This window comes from Prenolepis imparis, unplaced genomic scaffold (assembly GCF_030444845.1).
Source record: "Prenolepis imparis isolate NDT839.2.m4 unplaced genomic scaffold, iyPreImpa1.0 SCAF_8, whole genome shotgun sequence".
Classification (NCBI taxonomy): Eukaryota; Metazoa; Arthropoda; class Insecta; order Hymenoptera; family Formicidae; genus Prenolepis; species Prenolepis imparis.
Window position 1 is genome coordinate 2777856 of NW_028141166.1, and position 26974 is coordinate 2804829.

The following is a 26974-nucleotide window of genomic DNA, read 5'->3' on the forward strand; positions in this document are numbered from 1 at the left end:
GTAACAATCGTACGAGTGTATTTCAATGCGCACGAGCGGAAAGCAAGAGCCGGAAAGAAAGAATACTCGAAGATCCTCGAAGAACGAACTGGAACGAACGGAAGAAACGCGAAGCAACGATAGTGTTGTGTTCGTACCCGAAAACGAAGCGAATTCCAATGATTAAAAATGATCCGATGAAGTGGCAACAGAACGATACGAAACAACCTCGACTTGCCGAAATGGGCAAGCGAAGGCGGGCATTGAAATACGTGTGAGCGAGCGTACCCAGGATGCCGACGCGAATAAATTTTATGTTGATGAATATTTTAATTAATTTAATAATTAATAGTCTGAGCGACGAGCGGCGCAAGCGACGGGATTGAGCGGCGAGATCGCGGAAGGGAGACATGAGCGCGATTGGCCGAGACTCAAGCAGAGAACCTCGGTATAAAACGGGGGTCGGCGGGAGTCGAGAGTCAGCAGCTCAGCAGTCTTTTAGAGACCAGACTTCAAGAAGCGTGTGGCGTGTGACGCGAACGCGAGACCGACGCGACGGTCAAGAAAGACAAGCGCGAGTGTAAATGTTGATAGTGATTAGAGGACCAAGGTTCCAAGGTGAGCCTGAGACGACGGAGAAATTCACGATCACCCGGCACGTGAGGAGTATAAAAAGTATTTAAATTTATTTAGTATTTATATTTATTTGGGAGTATATAAAGTATTTTTGGATATTCTTCCGAATGGGACACTTCGAGTTCGAAACAGCCCTTTAGCGTACTGAAAGTAGATACCAAAACAACGTAATATATAAAATTTCAGCCGCGGCAAATCATTTTTTCAACAGTTTTTACCTAAAAGTAAAATCTCAATTAAACTCAATAACAGTATTAATACTTTATAATTATCAGTTTGTGTTTTTGGTTAAAGCAGAGAATACTTTGTAATTATCAGTTTGTGTTTTTGGTTAAAGCAGATAATTCTCTGCTTTAACCAAAAACACAAACTGATAATTATAAAATATTCTTTGCTTTAATAAAAATCACAAACTATTTTCTGTCGAAGTAGTAATATTAATATATTAATATCCAGGCATATAAAATTATAAAATATGAATTTAAATTTACATATATAATTTAAAAAAAAAAAAAAAATTACAAACAGAAAAAATTAAAAAATACAAAATGTAAAAAAAAATACAAAAATACAAAAACAAAAAATAGAAAAAATATGGAACTAAAAACCTGCCACGTCCTCGTCGTTAGTTCCGGGTAATGCCAAGAGCAGGGATAAATAAATATCTGAGTGTTGTCCTGAATGGATTGTAATCCTTCAGGATTAGGTACATTATATCAATGTTAGGTGTAGAGTGAACTTCGTTTCATCTTGCAAAGTACATGCGTGGATGCTGTGAGTTCCGCCCTCCCCCGGAGGGGGAATATACTATCTAGTAATGATTTATTACCATAAAAACAAAATTTAAGGCAATATAATTGTTCTCACCATTGATTACATTAAATATAATTTAAGTCGTTTTTCTGACGAGCGACTACAACAACATGTAAAACATCTTTGGGCGTCCGAAAAAAGTATTATTAATATACAAAAGCTGCTTTTCAGCATCAATTTCAATTAGACATAAAATAAAACATTAATTAATTTAAAAGAAAACTTAGTATCTCGGTGGACGAAAATGTTTTATTCTATATTATATTAATCTACAACTGTTGCAGTTTTCTTTTAAATTAATATTTTGTTTTATGTGTAATTGAAATTAATGCTAAAAAGCAGCTTTTGTATATTAATAATAGTTTTTTCGGACGTCAAAGATGTTTCACATGTGTTGTAGTCAATCGTCAGAAAAACGACTTAAGTCATATTTTATGTAATCCATGGTGAAAACAATTATATTGCCTTTTTGTTTTTATGGTAATAAATCATTACTAAATAGTGTACTTCTATATTAAAAAATATAAAAGCTGAGGAGTATAATGTTTAATAACTCGAATGACATCATTAAATCTTTAATTCAATTTTCTGTGCAAAAAACTTAAGTCGACTTAAATCGTTTTTCGAGCGAACGGCTCATATATTATTATATATATTATTTATTATATGTTTATTTTCCATTTTTCCAATTTATTAAAAGGTTAGTGTATTTTTACTGTTTCAGGCTAACTTTACAAACTAATCCCTATGAGCGCCTAAATCGTTTCGCGAATCCCCTCCACATTCATGCACAAAGCGAATACGATATCAAAACTGATTAGATAGATAGTACTGAGAACCGACATCGAAAGAGAACTGGCGCGTGATTAAATAAACTCTGTATCTTGCAGGGACCCGGACCGAACCGGAACCAGAACCGATAACCGTTCCATAACCGTTTTTTTAGTAGAACCGAAACTGTAAACTGTATTGAAATTCTATTAAATTTATAACACCGGAACCATAACAGGACCGTTAAATTATTTTCGGTATTTTTTTCTGTTTTTGCGCAAATGACGGAAATGTCATGATAACTGTCTCCTCGAAGTGCAATACAATTATAATTATTTTTTTAATGTTCTGAAACGTATATGTATTATCGCAATAATGATAACTGTGAGGATATTATGTTTTCCGTTATATATATATATATGTATATATATATATAAAGTATATATAAATTATATTTTAACGCGGACATCTATCTCACACCGAAATTTAAGATTAGTAACAAATCATATATTTCACAACAATTGAATCTATGGACAAATAACGAAAGAAGATAACGACGTCGTACGACAACAGGTACAGACATCTCAAGGGTTTATACCCAACACATTAACATAAAACACTGAAAGTTAATAAAAATATACAGTCTAAAGCAATTTATTAACTATTGTATTGTAGAATTAAATGAATGCGGCTGAAAAGACACAAGTGAGTGTCGAAACGTCCCGCCAATATGACTATTGTAAATTTTAAATTGATTTATTTAAATAAATACATGTGATTCTAATAATATTTAATATGCTCGTCAAGGCCTAAAACCACGTAACTATTATTTATAACACGAGCTGATCATAACTAATTTATAAATTATATTACTTTAAAAAATTATTATTAATTTTTATGACATATGAAAATATATTTATATATGTATTTATATTATATATATTTATATCTAAATATATTTTCATGTATAATATGAAGTATTTATTTATATGTCATAAAAATTAATAATAATTTTTTAAAGTAATATAATTTAGAAATTAATTTAATTAGAAAAACAAAAAGTAAAAATTTTAAAAAACCGGAACTGTAACCAAAAAAATCGCAATTTAAACGGTTTCGGTTTTTTTTTATTTATCAAAAAACCGGAACAGTTATTAAATATTTTATTAAACCGTAACCGAAACCGAACCCTAATTTTGTTTCGGTCCGGATTCCTGGTATCTTGATAACTTTTGTTTATAGATGTACTTTAGAGCTCGAATCGGAGAGCACGACATGTTCGCGTCTTGAGTCGTGAAAACAAAAAAAAATTTTGTTAAGAACGTTATTTATGATGAGTGCTAATTTTGTACATGTACACTGAAAAAAAATGTATGCAATCTAAAAAAAATTCTTATTTTGAGTAATTAATTTAGTTGAATAGTACCAATGGCCAATTAATTGGAATCAAATTAAAATGTTGTTCAGAAAACACTATCTAGTGTTTGCTGAAAAGTAATAAATTGTTTATTATAATCGAGATACATAAAGTGAAATGCAGAAAATAATTATTTATATAACAATTTTAATTATTATTTTTTAATGTTGCGCTAATAAAATTTAGTAATTATTTATTAGATTTTAATAAACAATTGTTCAATTTAAACAATTTACAAATTCAACCTTAATAAATGTTTATTATGATAACAAAATAGGGCTGTTCTTCCAAATGGGACACTTCGAGTTGAGGGCAGCCCTTTTGCGTACTAAAAGTAGATACCAAAATAACGTATTATATAAAATTTCAGTCGCGGCAAATTATTTTTTCAAATGTTTTTATTTAAAAAGTTTTCTTAAAAAATTTTATTTAAAAAAATTGGACATCGCACGTGCGAAGATCCACGCGCTGCCTACTGACGGCGAGGGTGCGGGAGCAGAGAATTCTCTGCTTTAACCAAAAACACAAACTGATAATTACAAAGTATTCTCTGCTTTAACCAAAAACACAAACTGATAATTATAAAGTATTCTCTGCTTTAACTAAAAACACAAACTGATAATTATAAAGTATTAATACTGTTATTGAGTTTAATTGAGATTTTACTTTTAGGTAAAAACTGTTGAAAAAATGATTTGCCGCGGCTGAAATTTTATATATTACGTTGTTTTGGTATCTACTTTCAGTACGCTAAAGGGCTGTTTCGAATTCGAAGTGTCCCATTCGGAAGAATATCCCAAAATAGTAACTGAAATTTAACTATAATTGTTTTATAAAAAAAACTCTTTCAAAGACTTCAAATGGACTATATGTTTGCTTAGAATCAGAATTTAGCATCTCAAAAAAGGAAAGCATTATTTTCTTTTAAATTAATGTTTATTTCATTAGACATAAAAATAAGATAATTTTTGATAAATATTTCATAAATTATTAAATATTTATTAAAATATAATACATTATTTATCTAAAATAATTAAAATTGATTATATATTTTTAGAGAGAGGAAGAGAAAGATTTCATCCTATAAATATATTATATCAAATTAGTACGAAAAAAGGGTATTAGTTTGAAATAAATAAATTAGTGTTTATTTTCTAATTATTTTATATTTATTAATATTTTCAAGTACAAATTTATATATAAACATTTATATAAAACATAAAAATATACTAACATTTTTATAACTTATTATAGTATAATACGAGTTTAGAATAATCGACCCAACTAGCTTGAAAATGATTTCTTAATATTCACAACCACATGGTCGAAACGTTGTGAATATTAAGAAATCATTTTCAAGCTAGTTGGGTCGATTATTCTAAACTCGTATTATTTATTTACTAGCGACTTGAATAATTAATCAAGATTATGACACACCCTTTTGACCTAGATATGGAGTATACACATCTATTATATATCGAGCCTTTATATTCTTAGTGTTTAATTCACGCCGGCGGAAAAAAGGCGTTATTTACAAATAGTTATTTATCAAGGCAGAGAAAAATATAGAGTCGAAGGGTCTGAATAGCTCAGATGGTGAGAGCAGTCGCCCGGCAAGCGAAAGGTCTCGGGTTCGTTTCCCGATTCAGCGACTTTCGGATCTATATTTTTCTCGCCTACATTTCTTTAGGGGGGACAGAGGGGATCTTATATATGTAAAATTTCAGTATATTCCTTCGTAAAAGGACCACAACCACATGGTCGAAACGTTGTGAATATTAAGAAATCATTTTCAAGCTAGTTGGGTCGATTATTCTAAACTCGTATTATTTATTTACTAGCGACTTGAATAATTAATCAAGATTATTATAGTATAATTCAAAATTACTTTTGCTCATATTAGCAAGAAAAAAATGTGCATGGAATATAATTTCTTTCATTAGACAAAAAATGATGATTATAAACTTTATAGTCTATGAGTATGTTTTGCTGTATTATAATCCAGTTATTATTTTCTTTTACCTCAAACGATTGAAAATGATCGCAATAACAAACATTTGAGTATGTTTGACATAAAAAATAAATTTCTTTCAGAGAATTTATTAATATGTACTTAATTTTTGCAAAGAAAAAATGAAAATTATTGTTACTTATATTTATAATATTATTGATTGTATAAAATGTACCATTGACTCTAACCCATGAAACTGAATCATAATCATAAAACAATTCAGAAGGAACAATTTGCTTAATGTTATCAAAATCTTCAACTAAAAATAATTTTGATTGTATCGGTCCTTTAATCATTTGTAACGAAAAACCTTCATCATGAATAAATCTATTACAAAGATATAACTGATGCCTAATGGCAAAAGTATAGGATGGGTTCTTGCGCGATGTAACTATTTTACTATTAGTTTTAAACATTGTATGCTTGCCTTCAAAACGAATAGAAGACATATACTTTAATGGACCAAATTTACGCATAAGCTGACCATAATGGAGTAAGTTATGATGTTTCATCCGGAGTTTATCCTCAAAAAGTTCCAAGTATAACTTCAAATATTGCGAGACGGTGGATGAAAAAAAATTTATTAATTTATCAGAAATAATATCGAATAAAAAACAATATTAGTGATTTAACGCATCATAAGATATACAGTTTCCATATTGGATTTCCTATAGGAACTAAATCACCCACAAAAATAATCAAATTATCGCATAAGCTGACCATAATGGAGTAAGTTATGATGTTTCATCCGGAGTTTATCCTCAAAAAGTTCCAAGTATAACTTCAAATATTGCGAGACGGTGGATGAAAAAAAATTTATTAATTTATCAGAAATAATATCGAATAAAAAACAATATTAGTGATTTAACGCATCATAAGATATACAGTTTCCATATTGGATTTCCTATAGGAACTAAATCACCCACAAAAATAATCAAATTATCAACAAGATAATGCATTTCCGAAGAAGTTAAAATAATTTTTTTATTCTTTATTGCTTTATGTTTTAAAACGGGAGTAACATTTTTATCACAACTTGAACTGATAGTACAAATTCTTTCATTTAATATTTCTATAGTAAAGAACTTATATTTATCAATGATTATTCAAAACTTTAGCCATATCATAGCGGCAAATACCTTCAAATATATCATGCATAGGATCGACTGACGCGTTGTTTATTACATGATATCCAGGGATATCGTTGAAAATGCATTTTTCTAATACACCAAAAGAATGCTTAGAAGCATGTTCTGAATAATTATCAACTGTTCTTAATATTTTGGAATTTTTTAGTGTCATACATTGTATCTGTTCTTTAGTAGCTACACATATTCTGCAACAATACGACTGATTAAAACTTTTACTGAATCCAAGAATGGTATTTAAACCTAAGTTATTCCCTGTTATGTAACATAATTTAAAAAAGATTTTTCTTTTTTTATCATTTTTATCTACAACAATTCCATTACTTACAAGCTCTCGAATTTCATTAATAATATTAACAAAAGAACAATGCTAAAAAAGGGCCAAAATTTGCCTGTAAGGGAAATGTATGAAATCGGTATATCTTTATGTTTTTGACCCTGAACTCGAAAATGAAGCTTAAAATTGTCCAAACACCAGGGAAAATAGTAAAAATACAATTTTTCTACAAAAAAGCCGCGTTTTACAACAAATGTTTTTTAATGAATAAGTGGCAATTGTGAACAAAAATAGTCTTTTTTTTGTTGATATTAGAAAATCGTATGCAGTGTTATCTGAACGTAATCAGTCCTCTAATTTCGAAATATTAATAAACCAAGAATACATAAAGACGATGTCTTTCAATCTAATCTACAATTAGATGAATCGGAAGATGAAGATTTATAAACATTTGGGTTACTTTTTTATTTTTTCTCTTATGTTCAGTTTTTACGTATCTCATTTCATTTTCTTTCGTTATTATTCATAAATGTTAATCATTTTGTACTAAACAAAATTTTTTTTACGTTTTTTTATATATTATAAATAAATAAATAAATAAAAAATAACAATTACGAGATTAGAAATTAATAATAAAAATGAGCTATTATTATATATTGTATTAGAGGACTGATTACGTTCAGATAACACATTCTGCATACGATATCAACAAAAAAAGACTATTTTTCCGATATCAACAAAAAAAGACTATTTTTGTTCACAATTGCCACTTATTCATTAAAACATTTGCTGTAAAACGCGGCTTTTCTGTAGAAAAATTGCATTTTCACTATTTTCGCCAGTGTTTGGACAATTTTAAGCTTTATTTTCGAATTCAGCAGGTCCAAAAACATAAAGATATACCGATTTCATACATTTTCCTTACAGGCAAATTTTGGCCCTTTTTCAGCATTGTTCTTTTGTTATTGCCCAAAAATTTATGATTCTCATATTTATGCAATTGGAATAAAAATATATTTTCCAACTTACTAGCGTATTCAGGTGGCAAACATAGAATATAATAATACACTGCTCCAAGTTTATTTTTACATTTTCGAGAACCCAACGGATTATTGATTTCAAAGTCATCAAAATAAATTATTAAAGGAAGAATATATTCATTTGTTTCGGTTAATCGGAAATCGGTTAACACGGATTTCCGAAATTGCCCTTGGAAAAATTGATTGCAAATCTTTATTTGTTCTACATTTTACAATAAATGAATCTATTGCATCAAGCACATTGGGGAGTTCCAAAAAACGTTTTAAAACAATTTTTAAGGGAATGAAACTTAATTTACTGCAATAAACTTTGGTTTGAGAAACTTTCCTGATTTTTCCGAAAGTTAAATATGTCCGAACAACTATATTTTTAGGCCAAAAAAGACAATTTATTTGTTGTAAATACTTGAAAGTTTTTGTCTCTGATTTAAGGAATGCAAAACCATTTTTTATCACGTTTAACGAAATATCCAAATTATTGTTGTTTTTGTAAGCTTTACACTGCTGTAAACACGTTGTATACACGTTGTCAAATAAGTTTCACTTATAATTTTAACAATTTTAAATATTGTTGCTCTACTTAATGTTAACTCAGCATACATTTTTATTACAGAAGAAAGAGCCGATTTAAAAACAGTTGATTGGTAAACGTCAATGTCGAACTTTTCATCATTTACAGGATCATTCGTTTCAATTATGTTATAAATTTTTTCTTGACACTCATTAGATTTGTTCGAATTAAAATTAAGAACAGTTGAAGTTGAAATCGCAGAAAATTTAAAATTGTTTGTGTCAAAAGCAGTATCATTTATTCGCTTTGAAGTTATACTTGAAGCCAATTTTGTTTCTGATATATAATGCTTATTGAGGACGTGTCTCCGTAAATAATATACATTAGTAAACTGATCATTACAATCATCAAACTAACACGTAACAGTAGAATTTAACATAAACTTATGTTTTAACTTTATATGTTGCATGACAAGGTCCATGGTTATAAATTCTTTTTCGCAAAAAAAAACAATTTATTTTGAAAGAGGAAATAAAAATCAGATTTTAAAACACTTAGAAATTAAGTATTATACGTACTAAATAATAATAGATAAATTAAAGGAACTTTATGTAAAAACTAAAAATTCAACATTAATCTGATAATTCATAGGCATCAGAAATATCTGTGTTCTTTTCATCGGGCTTAAGAATTTTGCTCAATACATTTTGTATATGAGGTATTTCTCTATCATATACAGAGCTACAGGGTGTCCCATTTTAATCTCCCCAGGCAAACATCTCGAAAAATATGGAAGATACGGAAAAATGTTTCAGACAAAAGTTGTAGGACTTGAAGGGGGACAGATGATGAAAATATGGACTTGGCCTTGAGTGACCTATTGAAGGTCAGGTCAAGGTCATCGATGTTTTCTTAAATGGAACCCCCTATTTTTTATTGCATATTCTTGTAGCCCTTGTCGAGACGTTTTCAAAACACTACCTATTGATGTCTCTTACGCAAGCCGTTCCCAAGATACCAAACTTCAAAATTAACATATCATCGGCATTCGCATTATCCAATGTACATACACCGCGGGGAGGTTGTTCAGTCAAATTTGTACATCAAGTGGCCCTAAAAAGGACAGACTTTGTGTGTGTATGTGTGTATATGTGTGTGTGTGTGCTTGCGTAAGAGACATCAATAGGTAGTGTTTTGAAAACATCTCGACAAGGGCTACAAGAATATGCAATAAAAAATAGGGGTTTCATTTAAGAAAACATCGATGATCTTGACCTGACCTTTAATAGGTCACTCAAGGTCAAATCCATATTTTCATCATCTGTTCCCCTTCAAGTCCTACAACTTTTGTCTGAAACATTTTTCCGTATCTTCCATATTTTTCGAGATGTTTGCCTGGGGAGATTAAAATGGGACACCCTGTATAGTATCAAACATGTAAATACCTTTTTGAATTAGTAACTATAAGTGTTTGCAAGCGGATATTTTACATGAAAAACTTGAAATGCTTTAAAGAAGACATCGATAGCTTCTAAAGCACTATTTGTTTTATATAAAATGTCATCGACACAAACATATATATTTCATGTAGATCCTGCTATATTTTTTTATTTAGTTTTTTTTTCTCTTTATGCATACAACATCCAACGTCAGCACATTAAGTGAAAACATGCAATCAACTGAGAACATCTTTGCGTGATCGCTGTCTTTTCTAATCTCTAGCTCTCTACGTATATGCAATGTCCATCGATCGATTCCGATATTTAAAGTCGAAAAAATAAATATAATTAAAATATACAAAATTCGGTTTACTACAAAACTACTAATATGTGATTAAATAAAAAAAAATTTACAGCCAAATATAATTTAAACAGAATAGAAAAAATTCAATTTTCTTAAATACATATTTTCACAATCCTTATCATGCATTTTTCGGCAGCATAAAGAGAAGCCCTTGTACAAACTCCATCTATTTTTTTCATTGTTTTTGGAAGTATTAGATGAGGTAAAAGTTTAAACATTGTTAATATTTTTTTATCTAAAACATATAATAAATTTGTTTATCTGATATGTTAATATTCGTGTAATAACATATAAATAATAATAAAAAATAAGTATTACCATTATTCAAATTTTCTTTTTTTATGTTATTGAGCATTTGATATCCATCATCATTCTTAGGATTAATCGAAAAATTTTGAAGAATAATATTGAAAAAACGTGTAAAATTTGATTCGCTTAATACAACATTTGCGAGAGACATTTTATTGAAATCTTGCATTATAAAGATTATAGCCTTGTGGATGTTTGTAATGTGTCCATTTTAAGAAAATATTGGATAAATCTTTATCTTTATTATTATATAAATCTTTTTTTCTTAAATCATATGTTGCAGACCAATGTAATAAAACCTCAGTCCAAGGAGCTTCATTAACCTCTAACCATTTTACACTTTCTAAAACCATCTCAACTTTTTCTATAAAAAATTTAAAAAATTTGCAACAGCTAAATTTAAATATTTATATAATATATATATATATATATATTATAACTAAATAAAAGCAAAATGCTACCATCTGGAACATCATTCGCAACTTCTTCCATTGTTTTTGTAATGTTGCCAAATCTTTTATTCCTGCTTCTCTTATTTCTCCACATTGATACCAATTTACCTTTAGATGCTTTAGATTTGTTATCTGCTGAATTTTTCTTTTTTACTGGAGAAATATAATAAGTTTTTAAAACTTCAGTCGGAAAATCTTCACAAATTTTTTCAGCAACATATTTTGCTATATCATTTGGAAATCTGTGAAAGTATGTATTATATAATCACCATTATATTAACAATATTAAATAAATAAAATAAATAAAATAAAATAAATAAAATAAAATGAGTTGCACAAACTTACTCTGAAAATCTTTCGTCAATATAAGTAAGTATTATATCACATATATATTTTTTATTTCTTTCAGCTTCAGTAAAGTTATTTCGTTCTTCATAAGCTGTAATAATTCTTAAACCTAATTTTTGTTTTGAAAGAATTTCTTTTATAGATAAAATAGATTGTTTAATAAAATCTAATTTTCCTACAAAACAATTTTCTTTCTTTATTTCATTTTCTTTTTCAATATTTGTCGTAGTAGAAATTAAATCTATATCAGTGTTTTCTATTTTCTGGAAATTTAAATGGCAGAATAGTATATATATATATATATATATACTATTCTGCCAATATTTGTCGTAGTAGAAATTAAATCTATATCAGTGTTTTCTATTTTCTGGAAATTTAAATGGCAGAATAGTATATATATATATATATATATATATATATATATATATATATATATACTATTCTGCCAATATTTGTCGTAGTAGAAATTAAATCTATATCAGTGTTTTCTATTTTCTGGAAATTTAAATGGCAGAATAGTATATATATATATATATATATATATATATATATATATAACATAAATAAATAACAAGAACTTATAAATTAATTCCAAAACTTTTAATTTTTAAAGTAAAAAACATCGATTTTACCCCTTTTTTAACTGTAAATCTTTTTCTTTATTTTGAAAACTTGTTGGTTTACTAAAATTACGTTGCCAATATTTAATAAAAATAGCTCTATCACCTATTGTTTTGATTAATTCGTTAATCAGAGGTATAGTTAAATTTTTTAAGGCCTTCATATTAATTTGCTCTTCCAAAAATAAAATTGTACATTTGTATAAAGAAGGTTATCTTATAATTAGCACAAGCACATGTGTGTGTGTGTGTGTGTGTGTGTGTGTGTGTGTGTGTGTGTGTGTGTGTGTGTGTGTGTGTGTGTGTGTATGTGAACTAAATAAGAAATAATTACTTACTTGTGAATATATCGATCAGATTTTCCAAGTCCAGCTCTCGTAGTATTTCCTTAACTTCGTCATCAGCCATGTATAATATCATTTTACAGAGAGAAAATACTCGAATCTATCAGAAAAGCATGCATATGTGCTCAATCCGCTTTAACCTTTAGTACCTTTAAAAGAAAAATATACACAATATACGCATTTTACGAGGTTAATCTTGATTCAAGAAAGATAACAGAAATGCCGAGAAATGTCTACTTACCTTGCTTGCAAAAAATTCGTGCATGCATTCGCACACTCTAACCGTGCTGATTGTATCACACACGACACACATTCTAACTAACCGTGCTATTGCACTGATTGTACTTTTCTCGGTTACGGTTACGGTTCCTATCGTCTACGCGACTTTCGGTCATCAACAGACTTTCGTCGATAATTTGTAAATTGATCAGATTTCCATCCAAAAAATATACTTCACGCGTAAAAACACAAAGATACATTTATCTTTAATTAATTGATATCGAAATTTTATGTATGGAAAAAAGTTATTTTTAAAAAATATTAAAATTAAAATTGTAAATAAAATTATATTTATTGGTTTTTACAAAGATTAATTAATTCTAAAAAAATATTTTTGTGTATTTGAGTCTAATAATTTTAACGAAATAGTATATTATTATTAAGTAAATTTAAAAAATTGATTTAAAGAAATATTTATTTAAAGCTATTTCCTCAATTTTATAATATCAGACTTTTCAATTTTAAGGAATAAATTATTCAATTTGACGAAAGGATATCTTAATAAACCTTAGTTTTAAAAACATATTTAACATTAAATTAAAAAATTGTAAATAAAATAATATTTATTAAAGTTTTATAAAGATTTATTAATTGTAAAAAAATATTTTTTATATTTGAGTCTAACAATTTTAACGAAATAGTATATATTATTAAGTAAATTTAAAAAATTGGTTTAAAAAATATTTATTTAAAGCTATTTCCTTAATTTTATAATATCAGATTTTTCATTTTCAAAGAATAAATTATTCATTTTAAATAAAGGATATCTTAATAAAAGTTATTTATTATTTGTTTTAAAATTATTTCACTTTGAATAAGTCCTTTCTTTAATTTGTCTACATTTAAAGTAAGTTACTGCTTATTATAATCTGATAAACAACCTCTTATTGTCACTATATCATATTTGAATCAATATATTTATTTAGATTGAGTAAATTTTATTTTCAGTGTATTTATATTAAAAACTTGAATTTTTTCAATTGAAATATATTTATATACCTACAAATTAAAAAATGTATATGTATCACAAAACAAGATACATTTTAATTAAAGAAATATATTTTTAATATTTAATATTTTTAATATTAAAAACAATATTTAAATTAAAAAAAAAACTTTAATAAAAAAATTTATAAAAATAAATATCATTAATGCTGATTAAATAAATTTTGTAAATAAAATAATTACTTGAATAATAAAAATATTTTTTTTTCTTAATTCTAGAAATAATATCAAAATTATAATAAAGATTCTATAAAATCAAAGAAATATAATGAAGAAATGAAAATATATTTTTAGTAGAGAAAAAAAATAAAATAATATTAGAAAAATATATTTTTTTATACAAAAATATATTTGTTATTAATTAAAAGAAATTTTCACAATTTTAATGACTTCTTTTTAAAGAATGAATTATTTCTTCAAATAAATATTTATTTATTTAAATATATTTATTTTTTAAATTAAACGTATTTCTAAAATTAAAAGAAAGTCAATACTTCACTTCGAAGAGCTAAATCTTTCTTTAAATGCGAAAGCGAGTAATGCACGAATCAATTAAGATTTCTTCTGTCTATAAAGAATATTTAATAAATAATCATTTTCATGTTTATCATAGAAGAATATAATTTAATAACTAATTACTGTAACTATATATGTGTGTGTATATTATTAGAATTAAAATAATTCTTTTAATGCAATAATTACGTGGAACATATTTTCTTAAATTATAATTATTGCATATATTATATATGTGTATGTATACAGGGGGTAAGAACCGAATATGAACCGACTATGAATACCGGTCATAGATTTCGTGGATATGTATTTGACGCAAGTTAGCGGTCTAGTATATAGTATAGATGTCTGTGTATGACCCTCGGTCGCGAATGTGCGCGCGCGTATATGTGCGTGCGTGCGTTGTTACGGGCGAGAAGCCGCGTAATATTCGAATAACGTAAAAGCAATTGTCTAATATGAAGACTTTATATTTGGCAAGTGCTTAGAGTAGGAGATGTTCACACTTCGAGAGACGACTAAGTCTAGATTAAAAACTAAAACTAAAGCTACGTTTCAAGAAAGATTTCCATCCAGGGAAACTAATAGAAAATTGACCAGAGTCTCGTTCAATAATACTGCTTGTTTCAATATCGAAAGTCGGGATTGGAGCGGCTTTAGGTACAAGAATCGGATAGTAGGGTTACGAGATAAAAGAAAAATAAAATAAAATAAAAGAATGAATAAGGCATATTGACGCAGTAAACCTTTAAGATAGGGTGAGTTTCACTTTTATGATCGATAATAAAATGGAAAATTCAGGGAAAATATCCTTGACGGTAAATAGGGTTTTAGACAATTAGTCAGGACAAACTAGTTTTTATTTGCTTCAAACACTTTTACTCCGGACCATAGGCATATCTCCGGACGTAGGGCATAAACTAACGACGTGAGTTACGGCACGTAACAGCGTGCGTGCGTGTGCGCGCGTGTGTGCGGGGCGGGAGGGGAAGGGGGATGTGTGTGTGTGTGTGTGTGTGTGTGTGTGTGTGTGTGTGTGTGTGTGTGTGTGTGTGTGTGTGTGTGTGTGTGTGTGTGTGTGTGTGTGTGTGTGTGTGTGTGTGTGTGTGTGTGAGAGAGAGAGAGAGAGAGAGAGAGAGAGAGAGAGAGAGAGAGAGAGAGAGAGAGAGAGAGAGAGAGAGAGAGAGAGAGAGAGAGAGAGAGAGAGAGAGAGAGAGAGAGAGAGAGAGAATTTATGAAATATATTTTATACTTTAATTTGACATAATCTTACATATATGTAACAATATGTATAATACATATATACATACAGATACATATGTATATACAGAGTATCCGATAATGACCATATCACTTCTTGTGTGCAGTTACATCGGATTAATTTAGAATAAAAAAGTCCTCTATTATTTTGCGACTTTTGTAATAATTAATGAGTAATTAATTCTAATTAATTAGAATAAATAAGCCAATTCACGCAACAAGCGCGCGTCGAGCAGAAACAAACTATTCAGGTCCTACGGGGTCCAGCACTATGTGTTGCTCGTACATAGTTATTATCTTAGAGTGCTTCTCCTCCCTTTATTGCACGCCTAGCAACCATGTAACATTAGACTCTTTCTTTTCACTGCTCTCTTAATGGGCTGTCCTTTCTCGCTGCACGCTTAAATTCGCATAAATCTTTATTAATTATTTTCTCATTAATTATTGCGAAAATCGCAAAATGATAGAGAACTTTTCTACTCATTGTCAGTTTAACTCATTTTATCTACCTATGAGAGATGAAACGCAAACGATCGGACACCTTGTATTCATATACATATGTATACATATTGTATATACCGGGTGATTCATTTTAATCTTAGCAGGCAAATATCTCAAAAAATATGGGAGATACGAAAAAATGTTTCATACAAAAGTTGTAGGATTTCGAGAGGGACATCTGATGGTGACCTTGACTTTGACCTTGTCAAATTTGAAGGTCATTTGAAGGTCAACTTTAAAATCTTAAATGGAAACTCCCATTTTTTATTTAATATTCTTGTAGCTGTAATACTTTTATGCACAGAATAATAAGACCAATCAATTGGTGTAAAAAAAACACATAGTTGTTTAAAAAAAAGTATGCAATTTGCAACATATTTTTTTAAAAGCAACTATGTTTTCTTTCCACCAATTCATTGGTAACATACATATAACACGTTAATGACTCAAATGAAATTTAACACGTTTAATATAATATTTAATAATTAATATTAATAATTCTATTTGATGTAATATTAAATGTTTATATATATTTAATCATATAACGAACAATATGTAATAAATATTTAATTGCTTCAAACTCATAGATATATTATTCCAGTTTACTTCATATATTCAAACTTCCTTCTTATTTTGTATCTGCAGAAAAATATTACATACGATTATTATTTAAAATTTTGACATTGTTTTTGAAATGTATTTTTAACAACTAAAATCATTTTTAGCTAACAAAATTACACATTACATAGAGATTTCTAAAAAAGTTATAAATATAGAATGACAATATTGAAAATACTTAAAATACAGCAAATAATTTAATATTAATTCTTAAATTTTGTTCATTTTATGCAAAACTAAGTTTTTTCTATTAAAATGCTTTTTTCATCAAATAAGTAAATAGATTTTTCTGGACGTGTGTATGGTTAAATTTACCTCTTGTAATGTATTAGATTCCTCTACTTTGGGGGGGGGGGGTTGTACTCCTTTCAATAATAATAATAATGACATATTACTTTTTACTTTTCGGAGTTAATTTACATTATTCACAATTAAATACAACGATTTAGCTATATAAATCACAAAAATAATAAATTATAAGTATAAAATCATATCATAATTAAGTATCATATTACATATATATATATATATATATATATAACCGTCGTGACTAATCTGCTACTTTATCAGAATTTTATTAATTCAGTGGTGGAGGATGGCTCCCAGGTCGATGCAGTTTATACGGACTTTAGAAAGGCTTTTGATAGCGTTGATCATTCCCTGCTACTCACTAAGTTGCGGGCCTTTGGTATTGATGGTACTTTGCTGAAATGGGTATCAAGTTATGTAACAGACAGGTCACAGATTGTAAAGATCAATAATTGTCAATCTAGAATTTTTAAAGCATCGTCTGGCGTGCCCCAGGGTTCTCACCTGGGCCCGCTTCTTTTCAATCTATTTATTAATGACATTAACAAGGTCTTTAATCACTGTAAATTTCTACTATATGCGGACGATTTAAAAGTTTTTCGACGAGTAAATAACCTTGAGGACGCTGATCTGTTGCAGCTTGATCTGTTTCGGCTCGAGCGTTGGTGCAATGTTAATAAACTACAGTTTAATATAGCGAAGTGTCATGTAATCCGCTTTAGTCGGAGGAGAAGCGTTTGCATGCGTGAGTACTCGATAAACGGGGTGCGTCTCTCTGAGGTAGATTCTGTACGCGATCTTGGGGTCACCTTTTGCCCTGATCTATCGTTTGAGAAGCATATAATGAGTATCACGAACTGCGCGTATAGAAAACTGGGTTTTATCTTGCGGACTGGCAAATACTTTAATAATGTGCACACCTTAAGATTGTTATACTGTGCGCTAGTACGGCCTCATTTGGAGTACGCCTCCATTGTCTGGGCTCCGTTTTATGCCAAATATGATATTCAGATTGAGGGAATCCAACACCGCTTTTTGCGTAGAGTGAGCTTCATAACGGATAATCCAATGCGCTTTTTCGATCACTCTTATGATGATATGCTGAATAACTTGCGGCTAATTACTTTAGCAAATAGACGCACTTTTCTAGATCTACTGTTTTTTTTCAAACTGATTAATGGGAGTATTACGTGTCCGGAGCTCCTAGAGTATGTGGGGCTGCGTGCTCCGGCTAGGCCTCTCAGGAAGGGCGTCATATTTAATGTCGAGTCTCACCGTACCTCTTATGGAAGATACAAGCCCCTGAATCGAATCTGCATGCTGGCGAATGAGTTCTCTGATCGTGTGGATTTCTTTCAGTCATCACTCTGCACCTTCAGACGAACGTTATCCCATTGTCTACGATAGACCTGTTATTTCCCTCCTGTGTTTTAGTTTTATTGCGATAGGCTCTTAATGTTATAAATTGTGCGTAATCATACAGCGATAACTTTTGTACATTTTCTATGTTCTCAACTTATTTTATTTTTAATCTGTTTTTAAAGGGATAACTCCCGTTTACCTGTACATAAATAAAAAATATATATATATACAGTGCTGACAAAAAGTTCGGAAACGGTTAAAAATCTTGAAAAATCTTGATTTATTGGAAAAATGCTTAACACCATTAAGCCCAAAGGGCTTAAAAATATCTATTAGATGATGGTATTCATTTGACCTTGGAATGACCTTGAAAAATGCTATTCTCGTCAACATAAAAATCTCAAATGGAAACTCCCATTTTTTATTACATATTCTTGTAGCTTAACTCGAGAGCTTTCCAAAACACTGTAACAAAGTATTTTTCTCTTACGTACTATTTGACTTAATAAGGGTTGAAAGTTACAGTATCGCCGGCATACGCATTACCAATGTACTATAATACGAGCTACGAGAGATGTCCCACGTAAAAGTTACTTGTATTTACTTTTCATGTGCGTGCGTGCGTGCATCTAATAGATATTTTTAAGCCCTATTCCATGGTGTTAAGCATTTTTCCAATAAATCAATATTTTTCAAGATTTTTAACCGTTTCCGAACTTTTTGCCAGCACTGTATATATATGCATACACAAATGTTTAAAATCGTATTATGCCTATTTATATGTGTTCGAAATTCAACGATAAATTCGCGGTGTAGATAAAAACATCGAGCGCGTGTTATTGTCGCGTTTAGCGGGCACCCGACGTATCGATCTTGAGCGATATAATTAAACATCACTCACAAAAATAAATAAGTCGAAAACCTTGTCTGCTCTTCTAGGAGGATTCTAAGCCTTCGATAAACAAGGAACGTCAAAACGAGCGAGCCGTTAATTGTTATCGAAATGACGAGATCCTTCTAGAAGGGCGACAATATAAAACCGCCGCTCCTGCGATGAACACACACTCTCGCGCAAGTCTAGAGTCAGCACGTACAGTCGTCGTATACTCTCCGCTTTAAAATCGACATTGATATATCTCCGCTTAAATTCTAACTTAACGAAATCGTCTCTTGCTTTAACCTTTGCGGAAGTTCACTGTAATTTTCCGAGATTTTTCCGAATTGTAAAAAATGTATTTATTGTGACTATTAATTAAAGTTATTGTGCCGCTTGTTAAATTACTCAGCCTTTATTAATTTCTTTGATTTCTCCTTCTCGCGATCCTTCTCTCTCGAGTTCCTCGAGACTCGCTCGCGCACACGCCTACTCGTGAACAATATACATACACAATTGAAAAATTTCTGTTAAATTTAACAGATATCACCTGTCCCAAATGGTCCACAGAAATTTTTGTGTTAATTTAACATAATACGGATATGTTAAATGATGACACGAATACTGTGTTAATATTTTAACACAAAATAAATGCAAACTCCAACTAATTTGAAATAAATTTTATGTAAAATTAACATAATTTTAATGTAAAAATTAACTTAAAAAAATGGTTAATTTTACCCGTGTGGAAAATAAAAATCATCAGTATCCTACAACTGTCTAGTTATATTAGCTAATAATCAGATAGAATTGTAATGCTTTCATTTGTATATACTAGGTAATATTACTGCCTCACAACTGAATAACTGAAGTAAGCTTGTGGTTAATTATTAATATATTGATATTATATTTTTTTACTTTACCTTTGCAATCGCTGAAAAATCTCGGTACCTTCGAAGATTCGATCCTGGAATCTTCACATTATGATCTGTGCGCGTTATTCACTGCGTCAAATTCGAATTGATACATTTAGTAAATTTGTTACTTATATAAAAAGTTTAAATGGTATACAAAATGATTTTCATTTTTAATTAAAGTTTTTTGCTAGACAAGTATGAGGTGATAATTAGATAAGTTTTAAATAACGCCATCTATAACTCAGAATGACTAGATAATATATAGGTAGAAATTGGATATGTATTATGAGAAACATGATTTTTTTTTTTTACTTAAAACTGACTAGTATTTAGCTAGTAGCTATCTAATAATTATATAATTTTTGTAGTTGAATACGATATCATGATTAACTCCAAATAACTATGTAATCACTGACTAAGCATTTAAAGTATGACATACATCGAAAAATCTGGCAAGTGATAATAATATTACTAGCTAGATATTCAATATAGTTTAGAATAGCTAGCCACAAGCATTTGCCTCAGTTTTATGAGACAATTTTCCACACGGGTACATTTTATCATCCTCACTTATATTATAAAGTAAAATTAACATTTTTTTTCTGTAAATTTTAACAAATAAATCTTGTTACTAATAATACGGAACATATTTATTGTGTAATATTAAAAATAAATGCACAGTGTGTTATTTTTACATTTTTTTTTCAGTTATTTGAGGAGTGAAATATTTAGACCAACTAAACGAGCATTAAATTTTAGGTTGTTATTGTTTATTATGAATTTGTATTATTAAAAAATCTTCGTAAACGTTTCGACTGTACTCAGTCATCTTCAATACCAAAATAACAAGAGTCACATTAAAATCAATAATTTACATAATAAAAAAACATATAAATCTGCGCAAATAGGAACAGCAAAATACAAAAATAGTAACGAGGTGTCTTTTCGCAATTATAAGACATTATATAATTCCGTTGCTCACAATTATATAATGTCTTATAATTGCGAAAAGACACCTCGTTACTATTTTTGTATTTTGCTGTTCCTATTTGCGCAGATTTATATGTTTTTTATTATGTAAATTATTGATTTTAATGTGACTCTTGTTATTTTGGTATTGAAGATGACTGAGTACAGTCGAAACGTTTACGAAGATTTTGTAATAATACAAATTCATAATAAACAATAACAACCTAAAATTTAATGCTCGTTTAGTTGGCCTAAATATTTCACTCCTCAAATAATTTGTTAATTTATACGAGCCTATTATTATTTAATTTTTTTCAGTTGTTCTGATAATTTAACAATTGAGTTTAATTAACATAACAGCAATATGTTAAATTAACACATGAATGTGTTAAATATTTAACACAAAAATTTTAACGGGCATTTTTTTTAACAAGGAAACACAAATTTTTCAACTGTGTATAGTACTAATATTTATAAAAATAGAAAATAAAATCAACCGTGCTGTAAAAATTAGTTTAGTTGTAAAAAATTAATTATTAAATCATTAGATGATAGATTGCTATACATATCCCAGAAAGATGTGATTTATATTAAATATATACAAATACTGAAATTGAGTATGCATATACATATATGTATATGTATGTATTTTAAAAGTAATATATAAGTGAAAATTTTTTCTTAGCTATACTTTGTACAGTGCCTATTATTTCAATTTTGTTTCCTTTATTAATATCCATAAGAAGATAATTTTGCATATCAAAATTTAGAATATGGACCTCTAATTTATACGTCCCATCAGTCAATGAGCCGCAACCGATCATTTTATTTAATTTATTATTATAGGATATAAGAATACATTTTGTTTTCTAAATCTTAAAGTTTCTCTGAAATTGAAGCATTTTTCTGTTAAAATAATATTCTATAAAATATAAAAGTATATTTAACTAATCGTGATAAGTTCTATACGAATAAAACTAAAAAAAAAAAGTATTATTCTTTGATAATTAGTTAAGTCCCAGAAAGAGTTGGCAATCAGAGCCCGAGTGTCCGGGTGTTACTACTCATAATTTCGTCTTGAAAAACATAAGACACATAAGTTCAACTCGATCGTTCTACTGTTCTTTAACTGACTCCATACTTCTGTTTTTTAAATTACGACGCTATACAATAATGAGACCTACATATATATGCTATGACATAAACAGATTTCTCATTATCATTTTCCGCGTTTTCCAACCTAGTGAAGAATAAACGTCGATCTTACAAGATTTCTAGCCGAACATAATATGGAGTGAAACAGTCTCGCACGTCTTGAACATCACTAACTAATGTATTCGTTTAATTGTCAAACCTTTATTTATTGTATGCGCTGAAGAAGACTAAAAAAAGGGCCGAAACGTTCGCTATCATTATATATGTAATCACTATCATTATTTATGTACACTTTTCTTACATTAAAATTTTAAGACTTCATGAAAATAAATATGTGCTTTAATAACTGCACCCGGGCTTTCATTGCCAACACTTTCTGAGACTTAACTAATTATTAAATGTAGAGCCATAACGATTGTTTTTATATTTTAATTCAATCATTCAATTTATTATTCTTTGAGTTATACATTTACAAATGATTTTTTAAAAGTATTTGCACAATACTTCTAAACTAAAAAGAAAAGTTTTTTAACGGTTCATAACCCTTCATCCCTTCTTTTTCCTACATAGCAAAAACATGTTTTTTTTTATTTAATTTTTTTAACGTGTTTATGCTTATTTTTGATATAAATTTTATAAGTAAGAATTTTTGATATAAAAGATATGTTAATAAGAAAAAATGTTATTTGTTTAGAAAAAACTTTTTTTAAATTGTTCTACTGAATTGTTTAAATTTTAAAAAATTCATAAAATTAAAAAATGCGATTTTCACAAGGTTCTTATAGAGGTGGCGCCTTGAAAAAATTCTCGAATATTTCTTTCAAAAAAATGATAATTTATGCAATTTATTCAGAATTTTTCGATTAGTGCAAAATATTTTAAAAAATTAAAAACTATTTTTATAACTATTTTTAATCATTTTAAGAACTATTTTTACATTACGCTATTATTCACATAAAATACATATAAATCTAAACTTATACATTTAATCTAGTTAAATATAAATATTTTAATATATATATAACATAAATATTTTAACTTATTTTATAAATTATTTTACAAACTTATTGAAATATCAATATGTAAGATGTGATTTGCCAGTCGAATAAAATTATTGAAATATGTTTTAATAAATATAAGCGATAAAAAGTTTATAATGTAAGCATTAAAATAGATAGTTATATTAATAAATAGTTATATTAATAATAAGTATTCATAACTAGATGTAATACATAAATTTAGATTTATATGCATATAAAAAATAGCGTAAAAATATGGTTTTTAATTTTTTGTTGCACCAATCAGAAAATTCTTTCTGAATAAATTGCGTAAATTATCAATTTATGAGAGGAATATTGGAGAATTCTTTTCAAGGCGTTCTCTATAAAAACCTTGTAAAAATCGCATTTTCTAATTTTAGGAATTTTTTAAATTCAAACAATTCAATAAATCAATTTAAAAAAATGTCTTATAAAGAAGAAACATTTTTTCTTGTTAACATATTTTTTATATCAAGTATTCATAAACATAAAGCACATCAAGAAAAATTATATTTAAAAAACATGTTTTTTTTACTATGTAGAAAAAGTAGGAGATGGAGAGTTATAAACTGCGCTAAAAAACATTTTTTTTGTTTAGAAGTATTGCACAAATACTTTTAAGTCATTTTGCGCGGGGGAACTTTTGACTATTTTATCCGGCTATAGCTTTTATCTGTAATGATAAAAGAATTTCTTGTTGACTACATAGCATCTTACAACAAACCTAAAATAAACTTTATTATTTCAGGTTTATTTTTAAGATGCTATGGAATCAATGAAAGATTTTATTTTGATATTCTTTATCAGACCGGACTATGAATATAAATCTTAAAATTAATTTTATATTTTAATAAATTTAATTCATATTTATTATTTATGCATGCACATGTTAATCATTGTTTCTAATGTCTGAAACAACATTGAATTATTCTAGTTAGAACATAATATATTTAACATAAAAGCTGTATCACATATATGTATATCATATACAGGGTGTCACTTAAAAACCGCCCACTAAGTACATAGCGTTATTCCTTACCAAAAAATAAATCGAAAAGTCCTAAACAATTTTTTTTAACATCGAAACAAGGTGTATATTTGGAAAATTCCACATAAGTTTGCGCAACTGTTCACGCGAAGCGAGTTTCCACCCCCATCACTCCGTGCTTTCAGCGCGAAACGAGGTCTATATTTACGAAATTCCACATGGGTTTGCAACTTTTCACGTGAAGCAAGGTCCACCCACATCAAAATTTGGAAAAGGCCCTATTCTACATAATTACCATAATATTTAATAAAAAAACAATTTAAAATTTTGCTATCAAATAAAGAAAAAAAGAAATATTTTTCAATTTAGATGAGTATTGTGATGGCAAGATAATATATTTAAATAAAAAGCTTCGCATTTTTCTCGATGATTGTTCAACACATTGTTTGTTTGATCATAATATAAAGCGAAGAAGGACTATTTTATTACCATAAGACTTTGTTATTTTTCCAAAACTGGATTTGAATAACATTGAAAATTATTTCTTTTTTATTTGATATACTTCATTGATATACTGTTTGCATATACTTCATTCAGTGTCAGTGAAAATATAAGGTTTAAAAGGTAAATTCAAAAAATGTTTTAAAACTTTGGAAATTGGAACACATTAAATATTTCTTTTTTTATAAAATCAAGTTTGTTACCAAACTTGCCTCTTAATGCAAGTTTTTCACGAACAGTATAACTTTTAAGAAGTATAAGTGATTCATATTGAATAAAGTACTTAAGCTGATAATTTTCAGAAGAGAAATCATGAAAAGATTGTGTATATAAAATATGTTTTACTCTTCCAGCATCTAAATAATTATATTCTAATTTTTTTCTAACATTTAGAATCCAATCAAATGTAATGTGAATTATTTCAGTTATTTTTTGTGATGATATATCTAAATTGTTATAATATTTAGATGAGGCCTGCACATTTATTAAAAATCTGCGTTTTGAAATTGTTTTCGTCAAATACTTTATTACTATTTTTCTGGAACATATTCCTCAATCTCTTCATCAACTAATTCTGTCTTATTTAAAGTTTCTAATTTTTTCATATCATTATCTAATTTTATATTTTTAATGTTACATCTTTAATGTTTCAGAATGATTTTTATTTCTATGATTATAAAAAAAGGTAAGGAAACAAATGCTCTTTCATAATCAGTTTCTTTTATATGTATAATTTTTGTATAATAAGGATGATGAGAATGTATACATATTGAATCAGATATTTATTACTTGTAAATATATTTTTGCATAGACTTTAAGAAAATATATTGATGCATTTACTATATAAATAATAAATCTCAAGTTATTACTCTCTAAAATCAGCTGCTGTGGTGTCGCCGCCCACTACCGCACACATGTCACACATCGAAGGATCCGCTATTTAACGACGGCTCGTCTTCGAGGGATCCAGTAGCGTTGGCGGATCATCCCCAGAGTCAGCTGAACGCTGCCGTGCAACGTTCGCCCATGACACGTCTCGACGAATGCCGGGTGAATGTCAACTCGCCCGGCAGAATCACGGGATGGCGCTCATCATAGGACATGATGGTGTGCTTTAAGCGTCCACCAACTCAAAGGAGCTTCTGGCGATCTAAAAAGTAAAAAGGGACTCAAACGTATAAGTGAGTTAGATTTTATTAGCGCGTGGCCCTGCTGAATCATCTTTAACTCATCCTTATAGGTTTCAGCCTGCACTCGTCGGATCCACAGGAGACGCGCGTCCTTCAGTTCGGCTGTCGACAGGGTACCACCAGGAAGATGAGGCGGCTTGTGGCTGGCTGGACCCTCCCTCCCGCAGTCGAAGTCAACGCTGATCTGGATGTCGGCGGTTGGAGACATATGTACATCATGTGTATCGGATGTCCTTGGATCCAACCCAGGGTGACGGTAGAATCCGACCATAAGTGCAGTGGGGCCTTCGAGAGTCCGAGCGTCGTATGGACGTAAGAGACAAGTTTGACGAGAAGCGCGGCTACACAAAGCTCGAGGCGAGGTAAAGTTATCTGTTTCAGTGGAGCGATCTTGGTTTTTGACACGATTAGACTAGTAGTCCACTCCTCATGTTGTATTGTTCGTAGATAGACGACGGCGTAAGCTCACTCGTAGATTTCTACTTGCAATGGAAGCTCAGCCTGGAAATTGAGCCATCGCCGACCAGACGTCTCATCAAGGGGAGCATCCCAGTTAAGGCTTTGCAGCCAAGTGTGGAAGGCGATCTTAGAACGATGAGAGAGAGAGCGCGGATCGCTTGGTGACGATCGGCACGGAGATTGTTCGCGTTAATAAGGAAATGGCGGGGTCCTTTTAAAATAACGTTATAAAAATTAAAATTAAAATATAATGTAAATAATATGTTATACCTTATCTTTGATTAATATTTTTTTACAGAAATCAGTTGATTAAAGCGTCAATTTGCTAATTAAATTTTTAAATAATAATATGTTATAAAAAATAAAATAATAATGTTTTAAATAATATGTTATAATTCTTTAAACTCGGTTAATATTTTTGCTCGAAATCAGTTGATAACTATTAAAAATATTAATCAAGTTTAAAGTATTATATCATATTATCTAAAATATTTTATATATACAGGGTGTCCGGTAATAGTCACGCCAACCGTCGTGTGCAGATTCCTGGGATCA

General features: G+C 29.0%; 1 long non-coding RNA gene and 1 pseudogene across 1 annotated transcript; one reads left to right on the forward strand and one right to left on the reverse strand.

Annotated features, from left to right (window-relative positions):
• The first annotated feature begins 490 nt into the window (after positions 1 to 490).
• LOC145939634 (uncharacterized) lies at positions 491 to 26729 on the forward strand. The gene is made up of 4 exons (XR_014425856.1): positions 491 to 654; positions 25653 to 25951; positions 26011 to 26322; positions 26408 to 26729. It is a non-coding gene; the product is annotated as an uncharacterized LOC145939634 (long non-coding RNA).
• Positions 10008 to 12543, reverse strand: LOC145939837 (uncharacterized; annotated as a pseudogene).
• Positions 26730 to 26974: the final 245 nt, after the last annotated feature.